At 45.0% G+C, this 14734-nt stretch overlaps 1 protein-coding gene across 10 annotated transcripts in view; it reads right to left on the bottom strand.

Moving 5' to 3' along the window:
• Positions 1-1996, bottom strand: part of clip1a (CAP-GLY domain containing linker protein 1a) — a 179303-nt gene extending 177307 nt beyond the window's left edge. For 9 of the 10 annotated variants that reach the window (XM_069933240.1, XM_069933242.1, XM_069933250.1 and 6 more), the window contains exon 1: positions 1935-1996. The gene's annotated coding sequence lies outside the window, so the exon portion shown is untranslated. The remainder of the gene's footprint in view (positions 1-1934) is intronic. The other variant, XM_069933241.1, reaches the window with a different exon arrangement.
• Between the last annotated feature and the right edge of the window lie 12738 nt (positions 1997-14734).

The following is a 14734-nucleotide window of genomic DNA, read 5'->3' as shown; positions in this document are numbered from 1 at the left end:
GATTGGAGCCAATTCCTGTACAATCCTTCATCTTTATTCTTGTTCTAAATGATTCTCTAAAGGTACACACAAAGATGTGAGTGCCTTCCGAGCTCCTCCTTCAATTATCATGATAGGTAATTCACTGTGACACAGTCTTATTTCAACTTTCTTTGCTTATCAGTGGCCAACTGTACAGAATATCCATTTATTTTAAGTACTCTTTTCCTTTACGTCATTTTTTGGCCTTCAAGCTTCTTCCACATCATCTATATGCTTCCCAATGCAGAATTTTCATCTTATTAGCACCCAAACCAGAAAGTTCTAGCTCAGTCATGAATTTCAAACCCTCATAAGTTCTAGCTCAGTCATGAATTTCAAACCCTCATATTCTGATCAAAGATTATAGTTCAGAACTTTCTATGTTCTTGCAATAAGCACTATCTGAATTGAGTATTGCCACCATTTGCTCTCTTTACTTACAGGACCTTCTGCGAAAACAGCTTTTCAGTGTGCAAGAAGGCAGTACAAGTTAAAGACCTGCTCTAAAAGCTCTCCTTCAAAAAAAGCTCTCATTTCCAGTTTGGCAGATCCTTTCACGTACACCCACCAACTCAGGAATTCAGTGGGAATCCAATTTCTGTTCTTATTGAACCAGTTTTTCTTTTGTCCTATTTTGATGTTTAATACTGACCCCAAAAAAATCAAATGTAAAAGTATGCCTCAGAAAGTAACCTTTATAAAACAGTGTGAAATCCAATTGACTCAACTTGGTTTAAATTTTTTTTTAACTGGTCAGTGATAGATCTTAACAAAAGTATTTTGAGACAATAACAGCTAACGAGATGGAAATAGAATGGCTGGTTCAAAGCCAAGAAGATCACATGGACCACATGCTTGAAACTCTTCATCTACGTCCTTTCCAATATTATGCAATCTCAAAGCCAAACCAATGCAACCACTACGAAGCATCAAAATGAAACCGATTCACGGGGAAGTTAGGGAGACACAGGTGGTCCTGGTGGCTCTTGAGTGATTCAGATGGGGTTTTTTTTATCCCCCCCCCCCTCCCCCCTGTGCACATGATCCTAACACAGTCTCCAGTGGATTCCAACTCGGTTTGCAACTTTGAAAAGATTTAAGGAGAGTGCAGTGTGTGTGTGCCAACATAGACAAGTCAACAGACAGTTCTGATCAGTCTAAACAGGTTATAAAAAGTGTAGACTTTTTACAAATGAACCCTTTCTTAAGAAAGGAATCTGTACCAGTAACTCGAGGAAGCTGAAGTGATCATGTGGGCAGTTTACAAGTGATACTGGATACCTGGGTTAATGGGAGGGAGGGAGAGAGGGAGGGGGAGAGGGAGAGGGGGGGAGAGGGAGAGGGGGGAGAGGGAGAGGGGGGAGAGGGAGAGGGGGGGGAGGGAGAGGGAGAGGGAGAGGGAGGGGGAGAGGGAGGGGGAGAGGGAGGGGGAGAGGGGGAGGAGGGGGAGAGGGAGAGGGGGGGAAGGGGGAGAGAGGGGGGGGAGAGGGAGAGGGGGGAGGGGGAGAGGGGGAGAGGGGGAGGGAGGGAGGGGAGGGGGGGGAGGAGGGAGGGAGGGGGGGGGGGAGGGAGGGGAGGGGGGGGGAGGGAGGGAGGAGGGGGGGGGAGGGGAGGGAGGGAGGGAGAGGATAAGAGCCCGAGTTTTCCACCATTTCGCGCCGTGACTTTTCCACTCTCAGACAGCTTTACCCCCACTCCCAACATCAGGTGCCATCGACTTTGTGGGACCCTCCAGGCACGACCCCTACCCTGAAAGGAGCCTCTCAGCGGCGAGTCAAGGCCCCAGCGCCGTTTTCCCGCAGCCCTGTCTCTGGCTGACTCGACCGCTTACCCCCTCCCCCTCCCCCTCTCCCCTTCCCCCTCCCCTTGACCCGCAGCGCTCTAGGCACGGAGCTCCGGGGGAAAACTTAGACCTCAGGCCGCGGCAACTTCGTCCCGGCTCCGCTCCGGAACCGAGAACAGAACCCAACCCAGTTGCAACCGGAACCGAGTGAACTGACGTCAGATCCCCGCCTCCCGCCCGGGCGGCAGCAACGGCCGGAGGGTGAGGCGGGGACGGCAGGCAGGGGCCGGCTCGCTCGCTCGGCGAGTTCCACACCCACGGGTGGGATCCGACATACAAAGAACAGATCGGGGTGTGGACACCAGGTGGGTGGAGGGTGACGGCGCTCAAAGAAGCGAGTAGGTTGCGCTGTTGCCTGGGCATCATTGAATAGGGATACGGACAACCGTCGACTCCTCAGGACAGATCGCCTGATGGAAGGAACTGGATTGAGAAGAAACCCAGTGAAAATAAAAATCTGCAGATGCTGGAAATCGTCCATAAACTTATAAAATGCTTGAAATACTCAGTAGGTGAGGATGCATCTGTGGGAAGAAAACCAAGAGATGGAGTAGACTTGGGTGGAACGCTGTCTGTGCCAATCAATGAGTGGCCAGGTCCCGGAGCAGATCTGGAAAGGAATTCCCTCAACCGGATTCCACCTCCACGCTTCCCCGCATTTCTGCCCAAAAGACTTCCCCCTACCGTCCATTTACTGGCTGATGTCCAGTCACTAGAGCGTTTACGAGCCCAGAGGACCCCAAAACCCAGCAGCAATATTCACCACGACAAATGATTACTTAAACAAAAGTTGCCTTTAATAATCTTTAAGCATGAAGACAGAATCCCACTTTAACTAACCTCGCTTAACCCCCCCCCCCCCCTTTCTAATTCTCAGCGCACATATATGTAATGTGTGGGTGTCAGTTCACAGAAAAGTTCTTTGGTTCACAGTCCAATCTCACTTCTCATTCACTGGTTGCAGGGCAATTCTCATACTATACACAGAATTTAACATTTATGAAGTTCACCAGGCTTTGGTGCTTGAAAAGTAAATGGTTACTGCTCAGGAAGGGTTCTTATCGGTTTTTCAGAGAGAGATTTGTTGTTCGTTGGACTCCCACAACTGATTCCTTTTTAATCAGCCACTTCAGTTTTCTTGCTGACGAAACTTACCCCCCCCCCCCCCCTCAGGATTCTCCAGATGATAAACTCTTTCTTTCAGGTCACCACAGAGTTCCTTTTCGTTTCTCTTATTCCAAGTGAAACATTAGACAGCCAGTCTTCTACTCTTGCATGAACCATCAAAGGCTTTGACCAGGCTGAAATAAGAATCTGTCTTCCAATGGGTTTTCCACAAGCTTGTCAGTTTGTCCTGTTCCAGTCTCAGCTGCTGTTACTGGCTGTAACACTGTAGAAGTGATCTCTGTGTGTCTCTGAGAGAAAGCCTTTTTGACTATCTAAGTGAAAGCCCTGTTTAACTCTCTCTGCTTGCAAAACCACATGACTCCCTTTGAACATCTCCAGATAATCTGCAGCGCCGACAAGATCTTTTATCTGTTGCCTTTTGTAAACAACAATTCATTAGTGAAGTCTCTTGGGCACTCTCCAAAGCTCTTGCAAAGACTGTTGGCCCTAACAGGTCTAGGCGTGGGGCAGAGCTCCAGTATTTTAAATAAGATCTATTTTAAAGTGTTTGTATGTGACCTACTCTAACTAACCTTTCCCAATTTATCTCCCAAAAAACATGTATATACTCTGTCACAAGAGATTAAAATTGATGTCCTGAGGGCAAGGCTGCTTTGTCAGAAGCCCCTTTTCTCACTGCCAACCCTCCTAGGAAATGAGAAAATTTGCAGGACAAGCTGACCCCAGGAGCCTTTCACACCTCACCATTATTTGCAGGTAAATCTGCAACTCAGGATTTTAAGGGGATCCCTTCTCCAGCAATGACAATGCGAGAGCAGGTTGTGGTTTCACACTGCCAGAAGGCTATTGGTGAGTTAACGCAGCCAGGCTCTAACTCACCCTTCCTGGTTATGTAATTTCATATTGCGCGATTTAACCCACGATAGTGGTGGGTTAATTCAGATGTAATTGGCGGTCTGAATAAAGGTGAGACAAATCTCAGTTGTTTGCTGCATCGAGACCTTGCTAACAGAGAACACACTGGACACTGCTATCCAACCAGAAGGTTTCACAGTTCACAGACACTTGGAACTCAGATTCTGGCAAAGAGAAATGGGCCGGTGTGTACTTTATTGCTAATAATGGCTCATGCACAGACTCAATCTCTACTGCCTTAAAGTGACTCGATTAAATGTAGACCCTTCTATCTACCCCAAGAATTATCATCAGTGATTCTCACTCTAAACTCTTATATCCCTCCCATTTCCAATTACAAACAGGCACCTGCAGAGCTGCATGATGCGGTCAGTAAATAAAAGACAGCTCACCCGACACACTTTAAAGGTAAAAGTTCCATTATTGTCATGTAACATACATGAAGATCTAGAACTTTCATCTACTGTAAGGTGGAGAGAGGGCCACCACTTTTCCAGCACCCCTCACAGAAATGAGGCCCCAGCAAGGAACAAACTTTCAACCCCTGGTTTACAAGGCCAGTGCTCTAACCACTGAGCTATCGGAGCCTCTAGATTAGGACTGTCTCAAGAAAAGAGTGCCCAACTACTACCTGCATGTAACCTGCTGTACCAGAGGTCACAGCACACTCAATTACTGCATCACCATGATAAGGAAGGCCTACTGTTCTTTCCCAAGATCACATTTTGGCAAGTTGGATCATCTGGCTGTGATCCTTCTGCCTTCATACAAATAGGACCGAAAAAAGAGAGGCTCTGGACAGCAAGAAGTTGGTCGCAGGAGGCTGAAGAACGGTTACAGGACTTCCTCAAGTCAGTGGATTGGGCGGTGTTCAAGGACTCAGAAGAGAATCTGAATGATTACACTAGGGCTGTCACAGACTTTATCAAAACAGCTGTGGATGGGTGTGTCCCCACCAAATCGCTCATGGTTTTTTTTTAACCCTGGATAAACAATGAAATGTAGAAACTGTGGAGAGCCAGATCACTAGCATTTAAGTCCAGAGATCTAGATCTACAGAAGGAGCAGGTATGACCTGCAGAAAGCCATCTCCTGGGCAAGTGGAGTTTCCAGACAAAAATGGAAACCACGAAGGATACCTGACAGATGTGGCAGGGCCTAAATGACATAACATGCTCCAAAACCAAATCAGCTGCAGTAGGAGACAGCAAAGGTTCACTCCCAGATGAACACATGCCCTCCATGCCTGATTCGACCGTAAGAACAAGAAAAAACCACCACTGCCTGCCACCATGAACACTGATGATCCTCACCTGTCTGTATCCAAAGAGAGTGAATCGGAAGAAAGCATCTGGTTTGAACCCGGCCGAGTATTAAAAATCTATGCTGACCAACTTAACAATGTTGACAGATATCTTCAGCATCTTACTCCGGCAGGGTGTGGTACCCACCTGATTCAAACAGGTGTCAATCGTACCGGTGCCCAAGAGTGTGGTAACCTGCCTAAATAAAGTCTATTGACAAGTGGCACTCACTTCAACAGTGGTCACATGATGGAGTAGTGGCTGGTCAGGGAAAACCAGCCCTCCACAGAGAAAGTTGGAAATAAAAGTTAAAAAAAAACAAGGCAGAGAAGAAAAGTATAAAAAAGTCACAAGATAAAAAGTATAAGAAGAACTTGAAGATGGCTCCAAAGAAGGAAAAGACTACAATATCAAGTAAAGAAGAGATAAAGAAATCACCAGAGAAAAAAGAGGAAGGTCTCCTGTGTCCAGGAGCAGGGAGCTCTCCCCAAGAGGATGGTCCGAGCGGTGAAGCTGGTGAGCGGGCAACTGGGTGGTAACGTCTCCGGGGTGGTCTTGAACGTTGGCTTGCAGAGCCCAAAAAATAAATGCCAGTGCCCATGCGCGACTCCTCACTCATGTGTGTTATGCATTGTAGCAAGATACTGAATTGGCAATGGAAGAGGAACACAGAAGCAACCTTAAAAATACAACAATGGTACGTAGAGATGAACAAAATGTATTCCATTAGAAAAAAATTACCTACAATCTAAAAGACAAATATACTTTATATGAACAAATTTGGGAACCATACATAGAATATATTAGAAACTGGCAATTTCAGACCTCCATCTCTTGAGGTGATACAAGTACGAAAATAATTAAATATGAAAATTTGGACAACACGATTTTCTTTTGTGTTCTTCTATTGCTTATTTATTTTTCTTCTTTCTTCCTTTTATTTCTTGCTTTAAGTTATAGGGGGTGGGGAGGATGGGAGGAAGTGGGGGGAATAAAAAGAAAATGTCACTGTGTACACTTTAATGATGAATATTTGTATATATTGTTATTAACATGGTACACAGTGAAGTATTAAATAAAAAAAATTTCAAAAGTGATGAAGCATTTTGAAAGGCTGGTGTTGAAGTATATCAGCTCCTGTCTGAGCAGTGACATAGATTCGTTCCAATTCACCTATTAGAGCAACAGGTCTACAGTGGATGCTATTTCTCTGGCTATACACAAAGCCCTGGAACACTTGGACAGCAAACATGTATACATCAGGAAGCTCTCTATCGACAACAGTTTGGCATTTAACACCATCATCCCTCAAAACTGATTAGCAAACTCCTTAGACCTGGGACTCAACACCCCACTGGGTAATTGGATCTTTGATTTCCTCACCTCCAGGCCACAATCAGTGAGGATCGGTAAGAACATCTCCTCCACAATCTCCATCAGTACTAGAGCACCACAGGGCTGTTCTTAGTCCTCTGATCTACTCACTTTACACCTGAGACTGTGTAGCTCAGTTCGACAGTAACACCATCTACCAATTTACTGATGATACCATGGTTGTATAAAAAGGGGTTGTATATTCAGGAGGGAGATTGAAATTTGACTGAATGGTGCACCAACAACAACTTCACACTCAATGGCACCAAAACCAAGAAACTGATTGTTGACTTCAGGAAGGGAAAACTAGATGTGTATAATCCAGTGATCATTGAGGGATCAGAGGTGAAGAGGGTGAGCAAATTTAAGTTCTTGTGAGTTACAATCTCAGAGGATCTTTCTTTCTTGGACCCAACACACTTATGACATCTTGAAGAAGGCACCTCTACTTCCTCATGAGTTTGTGGAGGTTTGGTATGACATTGGAAACCCTGGCAAATTTCTACAAGATGTGTGATGGAAAGTATGCTGACTGGCTGCATAATGGTCTGGTATGGGGAGTGTAAAGCCCTGCAATAGGTAGTGGACACAGCTCAGAACAAAACAAGAAAAACCCTCCTCACCATTGAGAACCATCTGCTGATGCTACTGTTGGAGAGCAGCAGCATTCATCAAGGATCCACACCACTCAGCACACGGACTGTTCTCACTGCCACCATCAGCAAAGAGGTAAAGATGCCACAAGACTCACACCACCAGGTTCAGGAAGAACTGCTACCCCTCCACCATGACAAACTCAATCAGGGACTCATTTAAAGACTCTTACTTTTGCACTTTATTGTATTTATCCTCTGTATTGCAGTTTGTTTATATTTCTTTTTTTGAGTACAGGTCTACATGATGTAGTTTTTAGTTTTATTTTGCACTACCAACAAGTTGTAATTCTGCCACAGAATTGTAGGTGATGTCATTGTGTACTCTGACAATAAATCTAAATCAAAGATCAGGAGAAATGATGCTGAAGTGCAACCAGACATTGAGGAGCAGAGCCTTCAAATACTTGAAAGAACAGCTACAACCTAACACAATCAATATATGCACCGAACATGGACTTCTCCAAGTTGCAGAAACAAACCACTGCCAATGAGATTGTGAACCGATTTAAAAATCTGGGGCATGGTGCTCCTCTTCAGGTCCCTGATTCAGGGGGAGGTGCTCACAATGAGAGATAGAAATGTAGAGGGAGTTTTATTTCATGTATAACCTGTGTTAGTTGTTTTTTTTAAAACTAACTGCAGTAAACCTGACTCCTTTTGATGTATCCTAACTGTCTGATCCTGACCTGGTGTGTGTGAAAGAGTACAGAGTCAGGTTTCCTTGGTTTCTATTCTGTCAGTTTTTGGCTTTGGCCACAGGCCTCTATTTTGTGTATCTTTGTATGTTTCCTTTTTGGTTTTGTTATAACTTTATTTATAACACTTAAATTAAAATGCTATCCTTGCTGTCCAAGTTTGCAACTCAGCTCCTACATAGACTATTGGTCTCAGAATGCCTCCAGTGAATCAACAGTCAAACTGGGACACCCTTAATGCATACCTGAGAGGTCAAATAATTGGATATACAAAAGCAGTTAAAAAGGAATAGCTAAGGAAGGTAGAGGAATTGGAGCAGGAGATTGCACACTTAGAAAAAGATTTTCAAAACTCAGGTTCAGAAGAGAAATATCAGTCTTTGACAAACAAAAAACTCAAATATAACACACTCTATACATACATGATGGAGAAAACCATATTAAGATCAAGACAGAAATATTACGAGCTGGGGGAACAAGCCCAGAGTCCTCTCCTGGCAGTTGAGGGAAGAGCAGGCCTCAAGAACGATTAGTGTGTGTGATGACATTGTTTAATGGTTTTATTGTATTGTATATGTTGAAAGTTTAATGGGTTTGGAGGGGGGTGGGAAGGTGGGGGGGGGGGAGGGGGGGGAAGGGGAGAAAATGCCACTGTGTATATTTAAGAGGGAATTGTTTGTATGCATTTTGATTGATATGGTTCACAGCGAGAAAAATAACAAAAATTAAATTTAAAAAAGAATGATTAGTGCGATCCAGAGAGCAGATGACAGGATCTCATACAAGCCAAAGGAGATAAATGAACCCTTCAGACAATTTTATGAAAAATTGTATACATCAAAATAATTTGGGAAGCCTGAGAAAGTAGATTAATTCCTGCCAAAATTGGAATTACCAAATTTAGTTTAGGAAGATCAGGAGGGATTGAATGCCCGCTTCACAGAAAAAGAAATAGGAAAAGCATAGGCTCTGTTGCAAGCTGGCAAGTCTCCAGGGGAGGAGTTTTACAGGGAATCCTAAGATCTGATGTCCATCTTTATGGAGGTGGTGCATCAGGTGGTTGAAACCCCCACACTCCCAGAATCCTTCTCAACGGCAATTATTATGGTGATTCTTAAAAAAGATAGGGACCCATTGAAACTGTCCTCTTATAGACCTATTCCAATGCAGAATATAGACTTTTAGATACTTGCTGTGGTGGAACACAGTATTGCAGGGATGTCCTCCCTGGGCTGGGCAGGCTGGACCACCTTCTGTACCTGTAGGCCCTCCCCATAAGATCCCCTAATCCCCTTGAGAGCCCTAGTCTCCTTCCTCATACCTGCCTTGGATGTGAGCCAGCCACATGTGGAGGCATGCTTGGGTTTTCTAATTAATAAAGCCTTTCATTGGTTGCTTTGTATCAGCAGGTGGTCATTGTGATGATACAACCACAGCACTGGGCTGTGTGCCCACCAGCCTACTGCAGGGGATGACCACCTGGGAGGCTGACTCCACCTGGCTGGCTGTCAATCACCAACGTGTATACATGCTTGAGCCAGTCCCTCCCAGGCCAGCCACATGTGGAGCCATCAAGACTACTACTGGTTAAGTGGATTAATGCCTGTAGTACAGTCTTTTCTGTGTTTTAAGTTTGCTTGCTGCAGTACAGTCATTGATTGAGCTACACTTGTGAAGGCCCTGGCAAGTAGATCGGTGAAGCATTTGCCAAAGCTAACTAATGTAGACCAACCGGGCTTTCTGCAAAAAAGGACAGGCTGCAGATAATATAAACAGATTGCTGAGTATCATACATTTGGCACAGTCAAGGGATGACCCAAGTGTCGCTGTAGCCCTGGATACTGAGAAGGTGTTTGATAGGTTAGAATGAAATTTCCTGTTTAAGGTACTGGAGAAATTGGGATGAGGGTCAATTTTTATAAATTGGATCAAGATGCCCAAGGCTAAAGTTGTGATGAATGGGCAAATATCTCCAGCCTTCCTTCTATTGAGATCTAGTAGATAGGGGTGTCCATTGTCTTCAGCTCTATTCATTTTGGCTATAGAACCATTGACTGAAGGTATACAACAGGATCCAGACTTCAAGGGGCTCAGAGTGGGCTGGGAAGAACACAAAGTCAACCTATTTCTTGATGATGACAGACCCGGCAACTTCGCTGGCCAAGCTTCACTCTACTCTGGAGGATTATGGGAAAGTCTCTGGGTAAAAGATCAATTGGGACACGAGTGAAGTTATGCCACTTACAAAAGGGGATTATTGTCAATTTAAATAAAGCAGTCAATTGAAATGGCCACATAAAGGGATTAAGTACCTGGGAGTCAGGGTGGACAATAATCTGCAAAATTTATATATACACCCTTGCTCAAAAAATTTGAGGACCTAAGCACATGGATGACCCTCCCATCATGTTGATGGGCAGGGTCAATTGATCAAGTTGAATGTGTTGCCGAGGCTTCAGTACCTCTTCCAGACTTTGCCCATGGTGTTGCCCTGGAAATTCTTTCAGAATTTTAATTCACAGGTAAGTAGGTTAATTTGAAATAGGAGAGTGACCATGGTTTCCTTGCCAAAATTAACCTGGGATTACAGTCCGAGCACTGAGATCACCAAACTTTAAGAAATATTATTGGGCATAGCTTTTCCCATGTTTCATTCTTTATGTTTAGATCTTGTTCCCATTTTTGTTTGGGTTTACAGCTTGTTTCCTCATACTCTTTCTCTTGCAGTTTGATGTACATGTTTGTTATAAATCTTTTAATTATCATTGTGTCTGTAATCATATATTCACAATTGCTTCCTTCTGGTAACCTCAGCCTGCTTCCAAATTTGTCCTTCAAGAAGGTTTTCAGTTGGTGGTATGCAAACATTGTACCATGAGTTATACCATATTTGTCCTTCATTTGTTCAAAAAATAATAATTTATTTCCCAAAAAACAATTTTCTATTCTTTTAATCCCTTTTCTCTCCCATTCTCTAAATGAAAGGTTATCTATTGTGACAGGGATTAGTTGATTTTGAGTCAATATTAATTTTGGTAGTTGCTAATTTGTTTTATTCCTTTCTATGTGAATCTTCTTCCAAATGTTGAGCAGATGCAATAAACACGAGGTTACGCATGTGTCTTGGGTAAACTTATACCTCTCATTTTGTTCATTTTAGATTGGTCACAGTGTTTGAGCTACCGAAAGAAAATAGACACACACACCGAGAGCAGTTCAGTTTATACAAATGTTTATTACTAATTCAAAAGCTGATTTCACACTACAATATGCAAGCCCTTCCCAACTATACTTATCAACGCTTGGACTGGTCCCAACTGCCGAAGCGAGGCAACAACTGCACACTTGTAGTAGGTTGTCAGGGCGCTGGTAGCAGCTTCTCCACCTCCCCCGACCGGGACGTTGCTCGGACTCTGGCTGTTCTTCCTTCTTGACAAGGGGTGTTCCCACCCCTCGGAGAGTCTAAACTTCAGCAGCAGGACCACAGGCTTATATACCCCAAAAACAATTAATCATGCGCCTACTCCTTCTAATATTTGTCAGTCAAAATCAAAACTGAACATTACATTCTACAATTTAGAAGATTAATTATTATGGAACCAGGATGTTATAATTTCCTGGTTTATCTCGTAGATACAAAGACTTATTAAAACTTCTCGAGCAAGACAGGTTGTGACCAATTCGTCAATTTCAGAGTGTTGCATTTGACAACTGCTTTCCCTGGGCCTCACAGTGGAATTCCATTTCAAAGTGTATCTTCAGATAAGTCCCCATGGCTGAGTTTAATTACATCTGCTAGTTCTGAAAGTAAGGTGACCTGCGTGTGGACCCAGTGTCGTCAGTTCCACATAAGCAAAAAGCATCTGGGTACATGGTTTTAATCCTCCATTACATCCCACCCCTTGGTCACAATCTGTCATTTGCGAGGCCTAACCAGTATTTGAGTACAGAGGGAGCGAAAAAAGAGAAATCAAAACAACAATTACAAAGATAAGCAATGACGCGAGCAACCAACGGAGGATAGTGTGGCCCACCCCCCCAAATGTAGCAGTTAGCCATGAGAAAGGATTCCAACCAAGGCTCAAATTATCCTTGTTGGCCACAATACCCAGGTACTGGAGCTCACGAACAGATTTTGAAACATGCTGAACAATAACATATTTATATAAGCTGCACTTGAGGCTGGTGACCGAGGACTTCCTTGGTGTAATGCATCGGACCGTGTTTCCCACGGGTAACTCCCTTGGAACGTCCTCGACATTACAAATCCAATTGCTGGCATCAAAGCAGCTGTTAAGCCAGATCACCAGGAGTGTAAAATGGAGAACCTGGAACAAAGAAGCCTGACACATGTCACTCATGATACCATAAGCATTCAGTGTTTAAACAGACTAAATCATCCTGTCCCTCAATAGCTACCCACCGAGTGTTACCCTGGGCAGGTGTCACTATTTCCCCTTTTACAGGAGGGCCACTACCTGGTGGTGCCACCCATACCTTTTGTCCAACATTCTCTAGTTCAGGGATGGGGGGCAATGACTGTTTTTCCTCTGGAATAGGCTGTAGTTCAGAAGCGTGAAGAAGTCGGTGGAAAGGTGTACCTCCTTTTAAAGGGCGATGATTCAAATTGTCGACTGCCTGCTGCAGCACATGGCACCATCCCTTCTGGGTCCCCAGTGATGTTTCCAAACGAATTTGTTCCTTCAGTAAGCCGTTCATTTGTTCAACTAACCCGGCAGCCTGCGGGTAATAAGGAATATGGTGGATCCATAAAATACCGTTGTCATTTGCCCAATCACAGATTGCTTTCCTGGAGAAGTGCGAGCCATTATCAGAGTGAATCTCCTCTGGAACATCATAACGATAAATCAAATGGTTTAGTCCTTGGATAGTGCTAGCTTGGTCAGCCGTCTTGGTGGGAAAAGTAAAAACCAGGCCCGAAAAGGTGTCAACCATTACTAGGATATAATATTTACCCATACAGTCTAGCATGGGGCCTATGTAATCAATTTGCCAGACCGCAGCTGAGTGAGCACCCCATTTTATTCGGCCATGTGGACCAGGTGGAATGGTATGGAACTTCACAAGCTGACATTCTGGGCATGTACGTACGACCATGCGGACATCATCCTGATGGACGGATAAAGCATGTGTACGGGACCACATAGCTGATCCCTTCTCCCCCAAATGACCACTCTGTTCATGTGCCCATCGAGCCAGGGGGACGGTATCAGCACAGCTGATAGTGGCAAGCTGATCTGCTACTGCATTATGTTGAGCCATGTTAGTCGCCATATTGGTATGGGCATCAACGTGATAAACGGTTATCTCACGATGGTGGGAAGCATCCCACAACAGCTGCCACAACTCTTTGCCCCATACTGGGCGGTCATGTATCATCCAGTTGTTCTTTTGCAAATCAGGCATCCATACCACAAGTCCATTAGCCAAAGCCCAGGAATCAGTAAACAGGCGAAGAGGGTGATCATGGGGATCTAGTGGTAAAGTGACTGCCTTCAACTCAGCATACTGACTGGAGCCACCATCCCCCTCCTCCGATAAGTGAGTTCCTGACCTGGGATGGTAAGCCACCTGTTCGTGTACGCGGCCCACCCCTTCAGGCCCTCTGGTCGCACGACTCTGAATATACCACTTCCATTTAACAATAGAAGACTGCTGAGCCCGCCCGATCTTTAGATTAGCATCATTAGCCAGGACCCAATTCATTATAGGAAGTGCAGGTCGCAATTGAACATCTGCATCGCCTGTCATTCTTTCAGTCTCTAGCAGGGCCCAGTAACAGGCTAGTAACTGTTGTTCAAAAGCAGAATAACGAGTGGCAGCCTCAGGCATGGTACGTGACCAGAATCCCAGTGGGACTCGGCGACCCTCTTGTTTCTGCCAGAGGCTCCAGGAGGCCACATCATCAATATAATGGTGAATTGAGAGGGAAGGCGATACTGGAAGGTGGGTGAAGGTATACTGGCGCCCCTTCCAGGTAAAGGCGAACTGATCCTGTGAGTCCTCAGCTATAAGAATACTGAAGAAGGCGTTAGCAAGATCAATGACAGCATACCATGTTCCTGAGTTCCCAGTAGCAATGTTTTCAATAAGGGTGACAATGTCCGGAACTGCTGAAGCAAGTGGTGGGGCATGTTTGTTCAAAAAACGATAATCAACTGTCATTCTCCAGGAGCCGTCCGGCTTCTGGACCGGCCAAACAGGGCTATTAAAGGGCGACGTTGCGGGCCTCACTACCCCTTCTTCTTGCAGAGCATCGATGGTGGCAGTAATCTCTTCCTGCCCCCCAGGGAGACGATATTGTGGAATGCACACTGGTTTCATGGGGGCTGGCACCATCACAGGATCCCACTTAACCTGACCCACTACTAGTTTTTTTGTAATAGTTCGAATTCCAAATTCAAATCCCCCTTGGCTAGTATTAAGGGCCATACCGGCCAACATATTAATACCCAGGATACACTCGTCAGTAGCAGCCACCAGGGCATGTAACCAGACAGGGGAAGGGCTATCACCCACCATGGCACAGACTTTTATTTCCTTTGCCAGGGTGACCGCTCCTCCCAACCCCTCTATTCGAAAGGCCGGTCCAGTCCAGAGGTTGGGATTACCAGGAATCACCGAGTGCTCTGCACCGGTGTCGACCAAAGCCAAGTATTGGCGATCATTACCCCCACCCCAGTGGATTGTTAACGGTATGTAGGGCCGCGGATCCCCGTGTGTGCGCCGTGTCTCGATGGAGTAGACACGGGAATCCTGCCCACACCTTCAGGCTTC

Source organism: Narcine bancroftii, chromosome 4 (assembly GCF_036971445.1).
Source record: "Narcine bancroftii isolate sNarBan1 chromosome 4, sNarBan1.hap1, whole genome shotgun sequence".
NCBI classification, from domain to species: domain Eukaryota; kingdom Metazoa; phylum Chordata; class Chondrichthyes; order Torpediniformes; family Narcinidae; genus Narcine; species Narcine bancroftii.
This window is presented reverse-complemented; position numbering and strand designations above follow the sequence as displayed.